At 45.5% G+C, this 20,998-nt stretch overlaps 1 protein-coding gene across 1 annotated transcript in view; it reads left to right on the forward strand.

Moving 5' to 3' along the window:
- TOX2 (TOX high mobility group box family member 2) overlaps positions 1–20,998 on the forward strand; it is a 136,151-nt gene that overhangs the window by 55,021 nt on the left and 60,132 nt on the right. The window lies entirely within an intron of this gene.

Consider the following 20,998-nt stretch of genomic DNA (forward strand, 5'->3'; position numbering starts at 1 on the left):
GGAGCTGCTGCCCCCCGCCCCCGGCTATGTAGTCGTGGAGGTCATGGCAGTCCAAGTTGGGTGGCTGGGACCACGTTTTCCAGCTGGGGAAACAGAAGCCTATTAATTCACAAACATTTATGTGCCCCACTCTGTGAGAGGTACTGTAGGGGACACAGATGAGAGAGACATGGGCTTGTGGCCCTTAGGGAACACTGCCGGTGAGGGGAGATACTGTTATCATCCCAGCGTGGCGTGGAAGCTCCTCTGTTACAGGGCGCTGCAGCCCCCTCCTCTGCCACTGCAGGGGTGTGCCTGTGGACCCTCCAGGCCGTACCCCGTCTATGGCCTGTGACTGTGTGAGCACCAGGGGGCCTGCTGAGAAGCTGCCGGCATATTGCTCTGACTTGTGCCAAGCTGCAAGAACTGGTGAGCCAGACTCCAGTCCTGGGAATGCTCAGTTTGGAAGAGATCACAGAAGTCACTGAATTGTCCATAATCCACTTGGAAATGTGATGGTCTCAAAAGACCAGAGTTTACTTCTGAACACCTTATCCGAGCCCTTTCACAATGTTTCAACTGCATTTTGCTAACGTCCTGAGCCCTGGCTCTCAGAACCGTGCTATGCTGGAGTCGGCACTGGCTCAGTCCCTAGTGGAGACGGTTGGTACTGTGCTTCCACCAAGAAGAGCAAGTGGGACTGAGTGGGGCTCCGCGTCTGCTCTAGGCTTGGGCAGAGGGGGGCACAGTCCTTTTCAGGGTAGCTGGAGAACAAATAAATAACCCCCCGCCAAGTTGCTAACAGTAGCTTCAGCTGTTCACCCCAACACTAGACAGTTTGCCCTTTTCTCAGTGGTTATTTCAGCTGACCTTCACGACCGCTTTGAGACGTACCATGAAGAAGTAAGACAGTATCGTTAACCCCATTTCATAGATGAGGCAACTGAGGCTCAAGGATGTTGACTGACTCAGCCAGCGGGCAGTACAGATGGAATTTGAACCTACAGGGCTGGGACTCAAAGCTCCACACACCTTGCTGTGTCTGTGGAGAGCTCCGTTCCCACCGCAAGTTTGCCACCAACTTGCTTCAGCCTAAATGTCACTTCCTTAGAGAGCTCTTGGTGACCCCCAAATCCAAATTAGGTCCCTTCTCTGTAATTCTGTCTCATGGTACCATGTCCTTTTAGTTCACAGCGTTTGTCACTGTGGTTGTCTGCTTTGTGGGTTGACTTGAATAACATCTGGTTTCTATCCTAGACTGTGGCCTCCCTGAGAGCAGGATCTGGTCTCTCTTATTCACTGTTGTGCCCCCCTGTTGGGCCATAATGCCTGGCACAAAGGATGCACTCAGGAAATACTTATGTAATGAATGCATTTCCTTAACAGTGTAACGAGGTGGTTGGACTCCCTAAGGGTCCTTCCAAGTCTCTTGTGCTGTCACTCAGAGAGTCTCCCTAACTTAGAACTTTATAGAGAAGATATCAGGATTCTCTGAGTCCACGTGGTGGCACAAGCCAACCTTGACGTGAGCAGACTTAGCAATTACAATCTAGACTTATTATAGTGTATCAGTTAGCTTTTTTTTTTTTTTTTTTTTTGCGGTACGCGGGCCTCTCACTGTTGTGGCCTCTCCCGTTGCAGAGCACAGTCTCCGGACTCGCAGGCTCAGCGGCCATGGCTCACGGGCCCAGCCGCTCTGCGGCATGTGGGATCTTCCCGGACTGGGGCACGAACCCGTGTCCCCTGCATTGGCAGGCGGACTCTCAACCACTGCGCCACCAGGGAAGCCCCGTATCAGTTAGCTTTTGCTGCATAACATGCACCCCAAAAAATTAGTGGCTTAAAACAATAAATATTTATCTAGTTCATGATTCCATGGCTTGGCAATTTGGTTGAGTTCAGCTGGGTGGCTCTTCTGGTCATGGCTAGGATCATTTAAGTGGCAGCAGTCAGCAGCCAGGTAGGCTGTGGGCTGATTGGTATGGAGGACTCCCTTCTATGCCAGATGGTCTCTTGTGCTCCAGCAGGCTAGCCTGAATTTGTTCACGTGGTGGGAAAAGGGCTCCCAGAGCAGCAAGAGCCAAAGCTGCAAGACCTCTTGAGGTCTAGGCTTCCAGCTGGCATATGACTACTTCTAACATATTCTAGAATGTGGTCAAAACAAGTCAAAGGGCCAGTCTAGAGTCAGGGAATGGGGAAATAGACTCTGTTGATGGGGGGTGCTGCAAAGCAGTGTGGTCTTTTAACAAACTATCACGTATGGGAAGCATGTGCCACGTAGTTCACACTGATTTTACTGAAGAGTAAGACTCCTCTGGGACCTGCAGCTCCTGTGGCTTGGTGGGGCTCCACTGGCCTCTAGCTTTTTTTTTTTTAATTATTGAAGTATAGTTGATTTACAACGTTGTGTTAGTTTCAGGTATACAGCAAAGTGATTCAGTTATTTTATATATATAAATATATGTATATATATGCTTTTTCAGATTCTTTTCCATTATAGGTTATTACAAGCTACTGAATATAGTTCCTTGTGCTATACAGTAGGTCCTTGTTTTTTATCTATATTATATATAGTAGTGTATAATCCCAAACTCCTAATTTATCCCTCCTTCCCTTTTCCCCTTTGGTAACCATAATTTTGTTTTCTATGTCTGTGAGTCTATTTCTGTTTTGTGAATAAGTTCATTTGTATCATTTTTTTAGATTCCACATATAAGTGATATCATACGATATTTGTCTTTCTCTGTCTGGCTTACTTCACTTAGTATGATAATCTCTAGGTCCATCCATGTTGCTGCAAATGGCATTATTTCATTCGTTTTTTATGGCTGAGTAGTATTCCATTGCGTATATTTACCACATCTTCTTTATCCATTCATCTGTAGATGGACAAGGCCTGTAGTTCTTAATGGCAAAAGTTCTCTACCTTTCCTTCCAGTCTCTTCCCTGGAATGCTTGCTTGAACCCACACATGCACATTTGTACGTGAATACCCAGTCATGTTGTATAGGCTCATCAGCTGTAGGAATTGTATTGTCCCAATTATTGAAGGATTGACATACACATGTGGGCAAATGAAGGTCTCACAGCTGGTAGAGGATTCAGAGGATAAACACTCTAAATGGCATGAAATGCATTTTATAAATACAGTTAAATGCAAGCTTCATCTATTCACCACATGTTTATTGGGCACCTTCTATGTGCAAAGCTCTCTATGTAAGCAGGAAGCCATTTCTGGAAGATGTTTGCTTCCAGAAAGTGCAATTTTATCATGTTAAAAACCTGCTCTTTAATTTAACCTCCTGAAACACCATCTTCTTTATCTCTGCAGCTGAGACAGAGGTTCCTACAGGATATGTATTAGCCAACTGTGTCCCCTTGTAAAAACTTGCAGACGAGTTCTTATGGGCTTGAAGTTTCTTTTGCAAATGCTCGCTTCATTGTTTGCTTTTTGCAAGTCTCTCCAAAATTCCTGAATAGCTGCCTTAGTTTTCATATATTATCACTTTTCCTACCTCCCTGGACCTTGAGTTTCTTTTGTACCAGACTTTCCTGGGTAGTCTGAGCCCAAGATGCAGTTGTCAGGCATGGTTTCTGGCCCATCAGCAACTTCTAGGGGTGGAGGGCCCAGTAGAGATCAGCTCGTTCCCCTCCTGAGAGGGTTCCCCATTCAGGAGTTACAGGGATTGATATTTCCTGGTTAAGTGATCCAGAAAGATTCTCCCTCTTCCTGGGATGAGGGTGAAGAGGAAAGGAACTAGGCTTGGGTCTTAGCAGTCCTGGATTCAAATTCCAGCTTTTCCACATCCCAGCCAGATGCCCCTGTGTAAGTTATGTCAGCTTCTGTCAAATGGGAGGAGTAATGATTGCCTCCTAAGGTGTTTTGAGAAGTAAACGAGGAGTGCGATGTGGATTCTGTTGGTACCTCCCCTGCAGATTCCCTTCATCAGCTCAGGACATCCATTATCCAGCTGTTGTGAGTATTGGCTGTTACCTATTCACAGCTGACCCTTCCTTAGAGAATTCTCTGCCAAACGGGAACCATGAACCAGGAAGGGGAATGGGAGATGGTGTAGAAGGCCCCACCCCTTGTCTCAAGGGGGACCAACTGGGCCACTCCCCATGGAGTTCCAGCCAACTCTAGCTGAGACCACATCCTTACTCAGCTCCATCACATGCCCTCTCCTGCTTCCCTCCCTCCCCTTTGCTAAAGTCACTTCTCAATAAGTTACTCTCATGGGAATCCCCATCTCAGCTCTACTTCAAGAGGATCTAACCTAAGATAGTATGTAAAGTGCCAGTGTTCAAAACAACTGCCTATGTCTTCTTTTTATTGTTTTTATTACCATAAATAATGCTTTGGTCACTCGAGACGAACCTCTGGTCACTTCTTGTGCTCATTTACAGTTTTGCACCTCTGTGTGCGGTGTTTCCTCTGATGGGAATCCCCTGGCCATTTTTACCCAGCAAATGCTTATTTGTTCTTTCATGGCCACTGCAAATGTCACCTCCTCATTACAGCCTTCCTAGTTGTGGGTAGAGTTTTCCACTCTCATGGCTGTAAATACCACTTCTTTTTTTTTTAATTGAAGTATAATTGATTTACAACATTGTGTTAGTTTCTGGTGTACAGAAAAATGAGCCAGCTATATATATATAGACACACATACATATATATATATACACACATATATTCTTTTTCATATTCTTTTCCATTATGGTTTATTACAGGATATTGAATATAGTTCCCTGTGCTATACAGTAGGTCTTCATTGTTTATCTATTTTATATATAGTAGTTTGTGTCTGCTAATCCCAAACTCCTAATTTTTCCCTCCCCCACCCCGTTCCCCTTTGGTAACCATGTCTGTGAGTTTGTTTCTGTTTTGTAAATAAGTTCATTTGTATGATATTTTAGATTCCACGTATAAGTGATATCATATGGTATTTGTCTTTCTCTTTCTGACTACTTAGTATGATAATCTCTAGGTCCATCCGTGTTGGTGCAAATGGCATTATTTCATTCTTTTTTATGACTGAGTTATATATATATATATGCACCACATCTTCTTTATCCATTCGTCTGTCGATGGACACTTAGGTTGCTTCCGTGTCCTGGCTATTGTAAATAATGCTGCCGTGAACACTGGGGTGCATGGATCTTTTTGAATTAGAGTTTTCTCCGGATATGTGCCCAGGACTGGGATTGCTGAATCACATGGCAACTCTGTCTTTAGGTTTTTTAAGGAAACTCCACACTGTTTTCCATAGTGACTGCACCAATTTATATTCCCACCAACAGTGTAGGAGGGCTCCCTTTTCTCCGTACTCCCTTCAGCATTTATTATTTGTAGGCTTTTTAATGATGGCCATTCTGACCAGTGTGAGGTGATACCTCATTGTGGTTTTGATTTGCATTTCTTTAATAATTAGAGATATTGAGCATCTTTTCATGTGCCTATTGGCCATCTATAAATACCACTTCTGCTAAATATTTCAGACTTTGTTTTAAGAATTATTGAAAGAGGGGCTTCCCTGGTGGCGCAGTGGTTAAGAATCTGCCTGCCAATGCAGGGGACACGGGTTCGAGCCCTGCTCCGGGAAGATCCCACATGCTGCGGAGCAACTAAGCCCGTGCGCCACAACAACTGAGCCTGCACTCTAGAGCCTGTGCTCCGCAACAAGTAAAGCCACCGCAGTGAGAAGCCTGTGCACCACAACGAAGAGTAGCCCCCACTCTCCAAAACTAGAGAAAGCCCACACACAGCAACGAAGACCCAATGCAGCCAAAAATAAATAAATTTTTAAAAGAATTATTGAAAGAGCTTGTGTGTGTGTGTATGTGTGCGTGCGTGTGTTAGAGAGAGAAAACTGGCACATGACTACTTCCAGCATATTTTATTAGTCAAAGCAAGTTACTGGGCTTTGTTAGTGAGAGACAGAGAGAGACTGAGATTGAACGATGTGATCAGATTTGCAGTTTTAAAAGCTCTCAGTGGCAAGAGTGGATAAAGGAAGACCAAATGGGAGGGTGTGGTAATAGTCCAAGTGAAGGATGATGTATTGTCCTAGATTGTGTAGAGGCAAAGAGGAGATGGGAAGAAGTGGATGGATCTGAGATGTGTTTTGGAAATAAAGCTGGAAGATCTTGATGATGATGGATGCAGAGGGAGAGAGAAATAGGGGAGTAAAGGAGACTCCCAGGCTTCGATGATTAGTCTCTTTCCCAGCATGATGGTACAGCCTTCTAAGCTGGGGATGGTCTAGGGAGGTGCAGGTTTGATGAGGCCAGACTTGGACATGTTCCATTTGAGATGTTCATCCAAGTAAAGATGTCTAAGTAGCTAGATGGTTGTATAAGTCTAGAGCTCATTGGGGAACTGAACTTGGAAGTCCTCAGCTTATGGTATTAAAACCTTGAGAGAACGAAATTTACGGAGAGAGAGGAGGGTGAGAAGAGTAGGGGACCAATGACTCTTAAATGTTGAGCTCTAACATTTGAAGGCAAAGTAGAGGAGAAGACAGCTGTGAAAGGTTGAGAAGCAGTGGCTGGAGAAGTAGGAGGAGAACATGGAGTCTTAGAAGCCAATGGCAGTGTTCCAAGAAGGAGGGAGGGGATCTGGGGAAAAATGATATTGGATCCAGCTACTTCCCTATCAAAGGATAAACTTTAAATAAATCAAAGATTTAAATGTACTCAAGGAAACCATAAAGGCACCAGAAAAAAAAAATCTTTAAAGTATACTTTACAACTTCAGAGTGGGAAAGGCATTTCCACCACTCAGAGTCTTAAAAGAGAAGACATAAAAATTGACCATAAATTAAAATACAAAACAACTTTGGTATGTTCAAAATACCATAAGTAAAGTCAAAGACAAATGAAAAATTGGGCAAGAATGTTTTCAACTTACGGTATACTGAAAGGACTGATGGCCCTCATATATAAAGAGTTCCTAGAAATCAATTCAAAACCCTGGTGGAAAAATGGGCAGGAGATATGAACTAATAGTTTACAGAGAAAGAAATATAAATGGATCTTAAATATATGACAAAATGCTAAAAATAGTTCATAAGAGAAGCAAAACTACCATTTTTCACCTATTAGATTGGCAAGAATCCAAAGGTTTGATAACGCACTGTGTTGGAGCCCCTGAGGGGAAAGAGGCACTTTTATATATCACTGAAAGGAGAGTAAATTGGTATAACCCTTATGAAAGGATAATTGGCAGCATCTATCAAAATTACAAACGCATTACCCTTTAACCCAGTAATTCCCTTTTTGGAAATATATCCTACAGATATATCTGCATACATGAGAAATGACATATTCAAGATTATTCATTTTGTTACTGTTTATGGTGGCAAAAAAATTGGAAAAAAACCCCAAATGTGCAGTAATATGGGACTAGTTACAGAAATTATGTACATATGTCAAATGGAATACTGTGTGGCTGGAAGTGATAGAGTTCTTTCGATACATTATTTCCTGAAAAAAGCAAGATGGCAAACAGCAAGTACAGTATGTTGCCATTTATGCCAAAAGGATAGTAAGAATGTATGTTTCTGTGTGCTTGTATAACTCTGGAAGGATATATGGAAACTAGTAAAAGTGACATTGTACATCGTGTGTGTGTGTGTGTGTGTGTGTGTGTGTGTTGGTTACTGGGAGGTAGACAAGAGTAGCAAAAAGACTTTTCACTGACCTTTTCAGGGGTTTTCAACCATGAGGATTTAGTATCACTTCAAAAAATTAAATAAAATTTAAACAAGAAGAAGCAGAAGGTCGATGCTTCTGAGGGGTTGGTTGGAATAGGAACTGAGATACGTCCAATAGTTTTAGCAAAGAGAAAGTCATCCTGGACCTCAGAAAAAGCAGTTCTGATGTGTAGGGGATGTCCTACAGGTCCCACGGTGGATGGAGGAGGGAGTGTGAGGTGAGGACGTAAATGGCAAGTCTAGACAATGTCTAAGAAGTCTAGCTGGGGAAGACAAGAGCGAGGGCCATAACTCAGTGAGATGAGGACTCCTTGGAAGGATTTTTTAAAGATGATAGAGTCTTTAGAATTAATCTTGATGGAAGGCATCCAGAAAAGAGGTGATGCTCAGGGCTCAGGACAGGAAAGAGTTAATTGATGGCTTAAGTTTTGGGAGAGGGTGGGAGGGGTGGGTCCTGCCCAGAGGTAGAAGCTCTGGCCTTGGCCAGAAGCAGGGACCAAGGAGGAAAGGAGTGTGGCTTTGTAGATGGGATGGCTTGGAGCAGAGGGCGTCCGCCCCTGTATGCACCTGTCTTCTCAGAGAGGCTGGTGAGTGGCTGGGTCACCTGCTGACAGTCAGGGCACTGGAGGTCTAAGGGGATGGGGGCGGTCTGCGATATTTGTCATGGCTTGTGGAAGACTGAGTTCTTGGTGCAGGTGCTGTAAGGGCAGACATTTGGGTGAATCCAGGGCAAGGATTTGCCAGGCAGGTGTACCAGAAGGACACTCAAGCTTCGTTGCTCAAGAGAGACTGAAGTGAAGGACCAGGGAATCCAAGCTGGGTAAGGACAGAAGAGAGGGAACCCCAGGCTCAGAGAGTCCCTGAGGGAGGAGCTGGACAGTGAGGACACCTTAGTCACAGAGTGGGAAGCGGGTGGTGATTCGAAGGTGAGCAGCCATGGGCATTGATGGAGTCTTGGGTGTGTCTGGGGAGGGGGTGTTGACAGACTGGAGCAGACGTTCCTGGGGAGTGAGGAGCTGAGAGCCCAGCATCAGTGTGGTGGCCGAGCTGAAGGGACTTGGGATGGTGCTGGGTTGCGATGGATGGGAAGTCAGAGCCTAGATCTGAAGGCTGGGAGCATGATGGGGAAAGGAGGTGAGCTGGAGATGCATGAGCCGCTGGATGCTGATGGAGCTGAGTGGGGTGGGGTGGGATTTGTAGGGAAGGTAGACAGTGGTCTGGATGGGACCTTGGAGAAAGAGAAGGATGTCAGCCCCATCCCCAGGGGTGCCTGGTCTGTTTTTCTTACCACTTGGGTCAAGCATAGACCTAGACTGGGTCGATGCGCAGCCTCCTTCCAGCAGGGGGCAGTGTAGGATGCCCAGAACGGGGAAAGAGCCAGGAGCTCTGGGTTCCAGGTTCAGCTCTGCCCTGTTCCCTTCACCTGGTGTTGGTATCTCTCTGAGCCTCAGTCTCCTCCTGAGAATAATGAAGGCAGATGGTCTGTAGGCTTTTTCCAGCCCTAAATAATGCTGCTGCTGCTGCTAATGAACATTTACTGGGAACTTCCTTGGGCTCAGGCACTGGGGCTAAATGTTTTCCATGGCTGGTCTCATTTCATCTCAGGTAGGTATGGTTGCTTTCCTGTTTAACAGAGAAGGAAACTGCAGCCACAGAGAGAGGGGTGGTTGAGTCTTTTTGAAACAAAAAAACCTCCAGCAAATGTCCCGGGACCCAGAGACCTCCTGCCACTGTTGAAATCTAAGATTCTAGGCTTAGTAACTCTGGCCTCTGAATCTGTGTGCATCGTAAGGGGCAAAGATGACATGGCTTTTATTGCTTTAATTAAAATCTGGGTGAAGAGCTCTCGATTCATATGAAAATGAAATTGTGTTCTGCCTGCTGTGGTGCAGAGAAGGGAACAGCAGTGATTACTGCTAAGATTACAAACAAGCAAAGAGAAAAGGCCTTTTGCAAGCATTTCCTATTAAAGCCACAAACATCACACTTTAAAAATAATTACGGTTCTGTTATCGGAACATGATTCATGAATTCTGAATAAATATGAGGGGCCTTAAGGGAAACTGTTTCAAGACCACAGATTTTGTTCAAATCTGATGAAATTTAATATCACTTCGCAGCTGGAGAAGAAAATGCAAGGAAGGAAAAAAAAACCCATGATATGTATATGGAGAGAATTGAGTATATGTCAGGCTGAACTAAGGAATGTTCCCTCATCTGTCCTACACACGTGCTCAGAAAAATGGCCCAGCCTCTCTTGTTTTCATTGAGAGAAAACCGCTGAGAAGGAGTCGGTACTTACACCTCACCAATCTTAATTATGTATTCCAATAGCTAAAATATATATATTTATTTTAAAGCTCTAGATTCCTGGCTGTGAGATGTTTAGATATTTGAGGGCACAGGCATGGGAGGCATTAGGGGTTGGATTTGTGGGGTGGGGGCTTGGGGGTGGGAGACCTGGGTCTGCACTTATTACACCTCCCCCGTAATGCTGAGGTTTCTCGTACAATGCAGTGAATGTTTACAGCATGTAGTTTTGTTTCCTTCCAACTATTATGAGAGAAATTGAATCCCAGGAAACGTTCACTCTCTCTAAATGGGATGGAAACAATGAAGATGGTGCAGGAAGTTTATGGGTTGGGGGAGGGAACAGCATTGGGTTGGAGACATAATTTCAAGGGTTTTCTTTAAAACAGCACCCCTCGGCCACTCCCAGCCACCTGCAACTCAGCATCCTCTGTAGGGCCTGAGTCTTTGCTGGGGAGGGTAGGAGAGTCCCTGATTTAACACACTTGTTCATTGCTGCAATGCAAGATCACTCAGTGATCAGGAAGTCGAAATGGGCCAGATGGGGGACCGTTCCAGGATGGTGCTGAGTCCTGGCTCTGGCCCTCTTCAGCCTCTCTCATTGTGTGCCCTTGAGTAGGTCATGTGCCCTCTCTGAGCCCTGGTTTTTGCATCTGTGAATGTGGGCTGAATGGGTGCCTCTGAGGGACCTTCTAGATTATGTCTTTTGATGGGTCAGCCTCTCCCACCTCCTGCCTGAGACGCTAGGAGGGACTGGTGTCTCTTTATTTATTTATTTATTTTTGGCTGTGTTGGGTTTTCATTGCTGCGTGTGGGCTTTCTCTAGTTGCAGCGAGCGGGGTACTCTTCGTTGCTGTGCGTGGGCTTCTCATTGCGGTGGCTTCTGTTGTTGCGGAGCACTGGCTCTAGGCACGCAGGCTTCAGTAGTTGTAGCACACGGGCTCAGTAGTTGTGGCACGTGGGCTTAGTTGCTCTGCAGCATGTGGGATCTTCCTGGACCAGGGCTCGAACCCGTGTCCCCTGCATTGGCAGGTGGATTCTTAACCACTGCACCACCAGGAAAGTCCCTAGTGTCTTTTCAAGTGGCCAGAGACTGGTCTCCCCCACCTGGCTGAGTCGCCCCTAGGCTGAAGGGGCCCCTGAGATGGAGTCTAGTGGCTCTGAGTGAGGTTTCAGCCCATCATGGGCAGCAATAAAGAGATGTTGTTGGTCAGATGAGTTATAAAGGTAATGACAGGGGAAAACAAACTGACCTGGGCTCAAATTCTGGTCTTGACATTTCATGGCTGGGCGACCTTGGACAAGTCAACCAAATTTTCTGAGCCTCAATTTTGTCTTTAGAAGTTCCTCAAAATGATGTGGGGGGAAGTAAATAAGATACATTTATACCCAAAGTTTTTATTTTAGGGCTCGGTGCATGGCAAATGGTAGTCAGCATGAGGTGCTATTAAAGTACCCATTTTACAGATGAAGAAACTGACTTTCAGGAAGGTAAAACAGCTTGCCAAAGTCATCCACCCAGGACGTGCTGGGCACAGGAGATTAAAAACAGCATCAGAAATATCAGCAGGGCTTCCCTGGTGGCACAGTGGTTGAGAGTCCGCCTGCCGATGCAGGGGACACAGGTTCGTGCCCCAGTCCGGGAAGATCCCACATGCCGCGGAGTGGCTGGGCCCGTGAGCCATGGCCGCTGAGCCTGCGCGTCCGGAGCCTGTGCTCCACAACGGGAGAGGCCACAACAGTGAGAGGCCCACGTACAGCAAAAAAAAAAAAAAAAAAAGAAATATCAGCAAAGAGGAGACAAGTCAGCTATTTAATGTAATGCCAATCAAATTATGTGAAGGGTTGAAATTGAATAGATGATATTAGAATTATGTTGCTTTTAAATGTGTCAATAAATGCCCCCCCCCAAAAAATCACAAAAAGAGTAGAAGATGCCTCCTGATAATCGCCAGCGCATTGAAGATATCTGACCCCTCCCCACTCTCCCCCCTTTGACCACCCTCTAAGCCAGTGCTCCAGGGAACAGCTGGGCTTGCCAAGCCTCCTTGATTCACATATCATTAACATTAAAAGGCTTTTGTGTGGTCTAGACAGCCAGTGTCTCTGTCTCTCATATACTCAAAGCCTGAGACTGATGGGGAACAAAGGTGCGGGCGTGATGTGAGTCAGGTGCGAGTGAGTGGCAGGTCTGCGCTCCATGGGACTCCTACTTCTGTCTTGTTCTCCCGTGTGACCTTGACCAAATTACTTAAACTCTCTTGTTCTCACTTTCTAGTTCTGTAAAATGGGGGTATTATTACCTATCTTGCAGGTTAAAAAAACCAGAAGTGGGTGTAGCTTAGTTAAGTAGTTCAGTTGAGTTAGACTGGTTAAGTGGGTGTGGGTTAGTTAAGAGGACCAGGTGAATGGGTCTAAGGTAACCAGCTCAATCAGTGCTAGATATGATAGGAACTTGATAAAGTTTTTGTTTTTGTTGATAGAATTTGCAGTGCAGGGAAGAGAAGCAAAAAGTGAAGGAGCTAGGTAAATGTTTGGTGGCTCCAGTTTTCAGGGAACATTTTTTTTTTTTTTTTAACATAGGACTGGGGTGGAATGAATTAGATGAGGCTTGTGTTTCAGGTAAACAGAAATCCAGCCCAGATACCCTCAAGCCAGGCCAGCACTGGGGCCTCAGAGAGGCACTTGTTTGCTGGTGGCAGAGTCTGAACAACTACCCAAGGGCATCGAGCGAAGAGGGCGGCTCTCAGGAACCTGGGGGAGCTGGGGTGCACAGCCTGGAGGGGAGGGTGTGCCTGGCTGGGGAAGGCTGGGGAGATAAGCCATAGGAATGAGTGTTGGCTTTGGGGAGAGAGATGGCTTCCGGAGAGCCTTGCGGAAGCCTTGCTTTGCATTCTGAGGTGGAATGTCCTGTTGAAAGTCCCCTCAAGAAAACCTTAAATAAAGTTGTCTATAACAGCTCAAGGCCTTTTGCGTCACTCTGGTGCTACTTTGGGTTATTTAATGTGCTGGGATGGCCCTCAAGGGTGGGTGTGTTGTGGCTGGTGGTTGTATCTGTGTGATGTATAAACATGGAGCAGTTGTAGTTTTATTCTTCCTGCTGGCCTTAATAAACATTGCCGGACATAGCAATGGGAGAAGAAGAACAAGAAAAGGGGTGAGGAAGCATTTTGACATTATTAAATACTCCCCTCAAAATGCAGAAAATGGAAAAGACAGACATACCCGGTCAGGCAAGAATGTGCAGGCATTGGTGTCCTCATACATTGCTGTGTAAAATTGGTACAACCATTTTGGAAAACCAGTTCTCAGTATCTAAAGCTCTGTGACCCAGTAATTCAACCACTAGGTGTTCACTCGACAGAAATGCGTTCATCGGATCACCCAAAGACACATATAAGAATGTTCATAGCAGCACTTCTCTTAAAAGCATGAAACTGGAAACAATCCAAACGCCCATCGACAGCAGACTGGATAGATGATTGCAGAATATTCTTACACGGTGGAGCACTACGTAGCAGCGAGGAGTGATTTACAACCACGTGCATAAATCTCACAAATACCAGGTTGAGTGGAAGAGGCCAAACACCCAAACAGAACATTCCATATGATTTCATTTACATAAAGCACGTGAACAGGCAAAACTGTTTTATGATGATAGAGATCTGAGTTGTGGTATCCTGATGGGGGTGGTAATGAGGGGCCTTGAGGGCCTTTGGAAATGTTGGTAGGTTTTCTCCCCTCATTTGGGTGCTGTTTGCTTCATGAAGATTCGTCATTGAGCTGTCCCTTTATGCCTTGAGCACCTTCTGTTGATATCCTATGCTTCCATAAAGAGGAAAAAGAATTATCAAGGCATTTGTGTAGATGTCTCTGTTTTTAGAGAGGTGGTGTGATGCGGAAGGGAACCTAGCCAGATTTGGTCATTTGTATCTGTGTCAGTCAGCTCACCAGGGTAGTGCATTCCCACTGGGGGTGTGGCTGGACTAGCCCTTTACAGCCTGAGCCATTTATTTAACTTCTTGGGAGGGGAAAAATTCTTTTAGCCTCATAATGGATGATGAGCTGTGAAAGTGCTCCAGCCATGGCTGCCCCAGGGAAACAGGCGGTGTAGGCTTCCCTGGATCTGCTCTGCTCTGCGGGCCCCCACCTTCACCCCCATTTCTCTGTGGACAGAATTTTAGGAAAACTTTGAAAATACGAACATCTAAAAACAATGTGCGTGCATGTGTGTTTTGTTGTGATGCTATGTTGTGGTGCTAGAAAATCTTGTTTATGGAGTATTTGGAGATATCTGTGGAAAAGTGCTTCCTGGCGCATGCACACTCCACACACACACACACACATGCTTGTTTGCAGACATTCATGCACAAGTACAAGCATATGTGCACATCACACTCACCCCAGCATGCTTGCTGATACACACCTTTGCATGCGTTAAGGATCACTCTGTGACCCTGGGCAAGTTACTTAACCTCTCAGTGCCTCGGTTTCCTCAGTGAAATGGATAAGGGCACCTAGCTGTTGGAGCTGTTGTGAGCAATACACACACATACAGACACACACAAATGAGTTTTTTATTTGCGTTATGGTTGCCTTCCTCCTAGACTGTTGGCTTCATTGGAGTGGGGACCTGGCACATAGTAGGAGCTGAATGAGGGAGTCAATGAATGAATGAAAACTCTCATAAATCCCCTGGCACATGTGCTGACATTAGGCACATTCACATACACATTTTTGAAGCATATGTACGTGTCTGCACACACACTCATTTACATATGTGACACATAATACAGGGCATATACATGCACAAACCCAGACACCCATGTCCAGGCCCAGAACTCAGGAGGGTGGGTTTAGCTGTAGTTTTGAGACTCTAGACTAGAAGTCAGAACACAGCATTCTGTTTGTGGCTCCAGGTTTGTTATGTGACCTTGGGTAAGTCTTTTTACCTCTCAGAGGTTAAGGACTCCTAGCCGGGATGTGACAGAACTGGCATTTGGACCATGGTCTGTCTGGGTCAAAGTCTATGCTTTGAATACCTAAGGCCTTGCTATCCACAGTGTGACCCATGGGCCAGCAGCATCCCCTGGAGCTTGCTGGAAATGCAGCATTTCAGGTCCCACCCCAGCCTCCTAAATCAGAACCTGCATTTTCACAAGGTCCCCAGGTGATTTGTGTGCACATTACAGATTGAGAGTCATGGCGTGAGGTACAGTGTCTCCCTAAAGCATTAAGAGGGAGGGTCCACGTTCAAGGGACTCATAAGCAGAGCACAGGACTGCTAAAGAGGAGAGATCAGAGAATGAGGGACGAGGCAGCTGGGAGCTGCCCATAGAGACAGAATCAACACAGAACTTCAGCATCGCTCCTGAGGGAGCCCATCCCTCCTATTTATTTATTTTAAATATTTATTTATTTATTTGGCTGTGCCAGGTCTTAGTTGTGGCATGTGGGATCTTTAGTTGCGGCATGTGAACTCATAGTTGCGGCATGTGGGATCTAGTTCCCTGACCGGGGATCGAACCTGGGCCCCCTGCATTGGGAGTGTGGAGTCTTAGCCACTGGACCACCAGGGAATTCCCCCTCCTATTTATAAAGAGGCAGAATCACACAGTTATTAAGAGTACCAATTCATGAGCTAGGCTTTTAAATATAATAATAACATGTATTAATTATCTCGTAATTCCTGTGGGTCAGAAATCCAGTTGTGGCTTAGCTGGGTGCCTCTGGCTCAAGATCTGCCATGAGACTGCAGTTGATATGTTGATCAGGGCTGCAGTCTCATCCAAAGGCTCGGCTGAAGGTGGATTTGCTTCCAAGGTCATCGGTGGTTGTTGGAAGGATTCAGATACCCTGAGCTAGTAGCCTTTTGGGTTGGCATCCTGGCTCTAACCCTTCCCAGCTGTGTGACTTTCAGCAAGTTTTACATCTCAGTGCCTCCCTTTCTTCCTCTGTGAAATAGATATAATAATAGGACCTGCCTCGTAGAGTTGTTGTAAAGACTAATAAATTCATGTATGAAAAGTACATAGGACAGGGATGCACTTAGTACCTGGTAAGTACTATGTAGATTTTTGCTGTTATTATTATTTGAACAAAGCTGAAGAGAAGCAGGACAGCACAAGCTGGCTCACAGAAGAGGCACAATAAACCCTAGGGGAGTGGATGAGCTCTGGGTTGCAGTCTTCTGATGGAACTTTTGGAGCATATTAACAGGAGCATGTGGTCCAGGCCATAGAAGGAGGCCTTGCTCCACTCTGTACAGAGCAGGCTTAGAGTGCTGTACCCACTCCGTGCCTGGGAAGGCAGAAGAGTACTGTGGCAGTTCTGAGGATGAGCAAGTGTCACCTGGGAGGACAATGGCCTGAGCAGAGGGTCCAGCACGCCCAGGGGCCTGGTGATACCAGAGCATCACCAACATTATCATCAGTGCCTGAGGTCTTCAGTGACTCACTGTGCCCGGTGTCAGGTGATGCTGCAGGATCGGGTGCAGGAGTCCTTGGATGCCAGACAGACACTGGGACCCTGCTGTGAAGGCAGTAAGCCTTGGAAGGGTCTGAGCAGGGCACTGTGCCTGGAGCAGCATGAACTGGGGGACTTCCCTGCTTATCCCAGTGTCACAGGACCTCAGAGCACTCACAAAGGCCAGTCGCTGAGAACTTCAGTGCGTTCATCCCCAGGCAGCTGGCTGGGCACATTTTTAGGTGATGCTACTTCTGTAGTTTTCAAAAGGTAGAAATGGAAAAGAAAAAAAAGCTGCAAATAGACATAATTTTTCCCAGGAGCTATTTTAACACAAACAACCGGAGAGCCTACTCATCATTTAAAAGTGCTTTTAAAATCATCACTGCCTCGTGTCTGCCTGTGTACCTGTGAATCGGTGGCACATACCTAATTAAATTTGGGTTTAAAAAATCCATTGGGGCTTCCCTGGTGGCGCAGTGGTTGAGAGACTGCCTGCCGATGTGGGGGACGCAGGTTCGTGCCCCTGTCCGGGAAGATCCCACATGCCGTGGAGCGGCTGGGCCCGTGAGCCATGGCCACTGAGCCTGCGCGTCCGGAGCCTGTGCTCCACGACGGGGGAGGCCACAGCAGTGAGAGGCCCGCGTACCACAAAAAAATAAAAAAATAAAAAAATAAAAAATCCATTGGTCCAAATCCCTCTTTTCACAGGTGGTATAACTGAGGCCCAGAAAGGAGCAGTGACTTTCCCAAGGTTACACAGACTGCCAAGGGTAGAGCTAGAATTCAGACACATTCATGGGAAGATGATTTCTGAGATGGGGACAGGGAACCAAGAGACCCTCATGGGTCAAGTTAGAATTACTTTGTACTAAGCAGCATCTCTAAGGAGAAGACCACCTTAGACCTTTGCTGACTTCTTAGAGCTTACAGGGAAAATAGTGCAGAGCCCAGCCCTCTACCACAGTGGGCCATCAGTAAATTCATTCATGCATTCATTCATTAAAAAAAAAAGTCTGCTGAGTACCTACTGTGTGCCAGGCAGTGTTCTAGGTGCTGGAGATACAGCAGCAAACACAATAGTCCAACACCCCTATTCTCATTCATTCATGTATTATTTCATCCAGCAAATGTTTATTGAGGCCCTACTATGTGCAAGGCACTGTCCTTGGCCCTTGGGATAATCAGTGACCAAACAGCAGAATTCACATTCTAGTGACAGGAACAGGCAATAAGTACCTTTAAAAAGTCAAGAATATTGTGTGTTAGATGCTAAAACTTCTATGGAGAAGAAAAACCACCTCTAGGACAAGGGTCAGCAAACCATGGCCCATGGGCCAAATCTGGCCCACCACTTGTCATTTGTAAATAAAGCTTTATTGGAACACAGCTTTGTTCATTAGTTTCAATATTGTCTATGGCTCTTTTCATGCTACAGCGGCAGAGTTGAATAGTTGTAACAGAGACTGACCCACAAAGCCAAAAAGATTTATTATCTGTACCTTTGCAGAAAAAATTTGCAGACCTGTCCTCTAGGACATCCAAGGGAACGTGTCAAAGAGGCAGTTGGATATGTGATTGTAAAAAAATATGTTATGAAAATAAAACTCTGCCACTTACTGGAAAAGTGAGCTTGCTTATCTGTAAAATGGGGTAATGCCTGCTGCTCAGGCCACTCCCTCTTACTCAAAAGCTGTGGCCCCAAGTTATCCCCAGCCTTGCTACTTCAGTTCTGCTGGGACTGATTCCTCCTAAAGAAGGGAACCCCACTGCTAATTCCTCATTTTTCCAGAAACATTCCCCACAAGTGTATCAGTCTGGAAAGCTGCCGGAACCCTAAATTGACTCAGATAATTTTCTGAGCAAAAAAACACACAGGGATTATCATGTTTGTTCCCAGATATAGTTTTAGTAAACAAAACTTAAGTGTGGCTGGTTGTCATTGTCACATTATGATGCCTCTGTCTGCTGCGATCCAAGCATTTCAGGATGAGGCCCACCAGTGGGAGAGTTTTCTACACTCTCCTCCGTCCCTGTTGCCATGACTTGGAGGTTCTGCCTGTAAATAAAGGCTTAAAAAGCTATTACATACTCCTCCCCCCCACCACCTCCAGAATCCACATTTAATTTTAACAATATGGCTTTTTCACTCCTGCTTCGCTTATATGTGGCATGGGATTTTATTTATTTATTTTTAAGAAGCATTTTTTAGTCCTGGAAAATGATAGCCCAACCAGAAGACATAATTGTACCGATTTTCAGAAGGGTGGCAATACTCCAGATCTGATGGTCTGCGAGACACGAATCAGAAAGATTCTATTAAACATCTCTGGGACGGGTGACACAGGGGTATTATCCAAGATGATTAATTTGACTCGGTCATTGTGGACACAGACAATCCTGACAAAATTGCATTTCAGTCCCCACTGAATTCCATAAAATTACTGTACACATAATAAGAAGTTATGGTGCTGGGTGCCCTGATCCAGTTGATGGGGTTTCAGGTTTGGGTAGGACGCCATTTTCCTTGTTTTGAAAACAGAGTCAGGAAACACTGAATTGAATGCCAGTCCTCTAGCTGAGATGTTCTTATAGGGTGTAGGTTTAATTTGTTAGGATGGTAGGTGGCCATATAGTTTATTGTCCAGACCAGGACAATTTTAAAGTGAAAGAAGGCACTATTAAAAATTACCCCAGAACAAGAGGCATAAAGCAGGACTGTCCTGGGCTAATCAGGATTGATGTACGTGTGAGGAGGGGCATGAATAATGGTAGAGTATGTGTTGGCCCCAGACAGTCAGGGCTTCTTGTCCTTGTTACCATACATGCTACCCGTGTGACTTTGGATAAGTCATTTTGCCTTTTCGAACCTTAGTTTCCAAAATGGAAAAGATATTTAACGCTTGTTCTGCTTACACCCTGAGGTCTTTCTTTTTTCCCCTCCTTGGGTGCGGGGGAGGGGATCTGTGTTGACTTCTGTTCCTGTGTTTTCACATCTGTTTCCTCATATAATTCTCTCAGCTGTTAGGTGGGGTTTTGTAGATAAAGACACTCGGGAGTAGGTAGTTGGGATAAATTGCCAAAGGTCCCTCAGCAAGTAAGTGGCAGGATTGGAATTCCCCCAGGTCAGTCTAAGTCCAAAGACAGCGTTCTTTCTGTAGATTAAAAAAAGAAAAAAAAAAGTACTCACTGATTATGTACTCCAAGAATCTTCAGGCTTTTATGGGAAAATATTTGTAATATGTGGAAGCATTTGGAACCCCAAAGTCCTGTGTCAACATAAGGTGTTGTTGCTGTCACTCTGGGTTATTCAGCGGACTGGACTCCACAGGATACAAGAAAGCAGAGGTCCATCCCATGTTCTTTCCTTCCTGGCTCATTGTCTTGGAAACCTGCAGTGGACATGGGGGTGGTCTGTTACCTCTCCATCCACTCCCATTTCCTGTGACGCTGCTGGAGACTCCAGGATCAGGACAGGGTAAGGCAGGATTAAGGGCTAGGGTCAAAACCTCTTGCTGACTAGTACTGTAGAAGTCCTACCCTCCATGCCTGCTGCTATAGCAGGCTCTCACACGCTGGCTCTTTTCCATGGGGCATACTGAGCTGGGGATTCACTCTGCAGCTCACCTCTTGTGACCTGCTCTGTGGGTGGTATACCTGTTGACATACCTCCTGCTGCTGAGATCCCCCTGCCCTGTCAGGCTATCTTGGGTGGGACCTCTTTAGATGCCTTCAGCCAACCGCTGTCCTTAGCTTTCACCTGCCCCCAGCAACTCACATATCCTTAACTTGCCAAGCCAGGGACATGCAGATTGCTCTCTGACTCGCTCTCATTCTCTCAATCTCTCCTGGCCCTGACATTTCAGGCAGCTTCTGCTCTCCTTCCATCTTTCAAAACCTTCTAGTCACAGAGCCTCTCAACTCTGGGGACGCAAGTTGGGTCCTCCTGAGAGCTCTTTCTTTCTCACCAGACTCACCACGGAATGAGGTGCCACCTCCCCTTTTGTGTTGCATTCCAAGTCCCAACAAGCTGTGCTACTGGGGTCTTTCTCACTTGGCTCGAAAGTGGGGTTTCAGGATGGAAGGAAAGCCAAATCACACTCTACTCCTATAGATCCCCCCTCAGTGAATCTTCTGCCTATACAGCATCGGGGTGGGTGATGGAAATGGGTAATCCAAATGTCAGTCTGAGAACTTTCTAGTAAGCATTAATTGGATAAACCATTGAATAATGAAAGGTACCCTTCCCCAAGAAGATACAATAATCATTAATATGTAAATTCTTAACCACATAGCTCTGAAATATATGAAGCCAAAAATAGACAGACATACAGGAAGAAATTGATGACATCACAATCGTGGAAATTTTTTGACCTACCTGTCTCAGAAACCAATAGATCAAACAGAAAAAGAAAACTAATAGTTATTTAGAAGATTTAAACAACAGAATGAAGCTGAAAATAATAAACATTTATGATAGCCTTATACTCTGTCACAAAGGAATTCTCAACAACTTTCAAAGAATCAAT

The sequence above is a fragment of the Delphinapterus leucas genome, chromosome 15 (assembly GCF_059928025.1).
Source record: "Delphinapterus leucas isolate spDelLeu-1000000601 "Yukka" chromosome 15, BTC_Dleu_Yukka2, whole genome shotgun sequence".
Taxonomy (NCBI): Eukaryota; Metazoa; Chordata; class Mammalia; order Artiodactyla; family Monodontidae; genus Delphinapterus; species Delphinapterus leucas.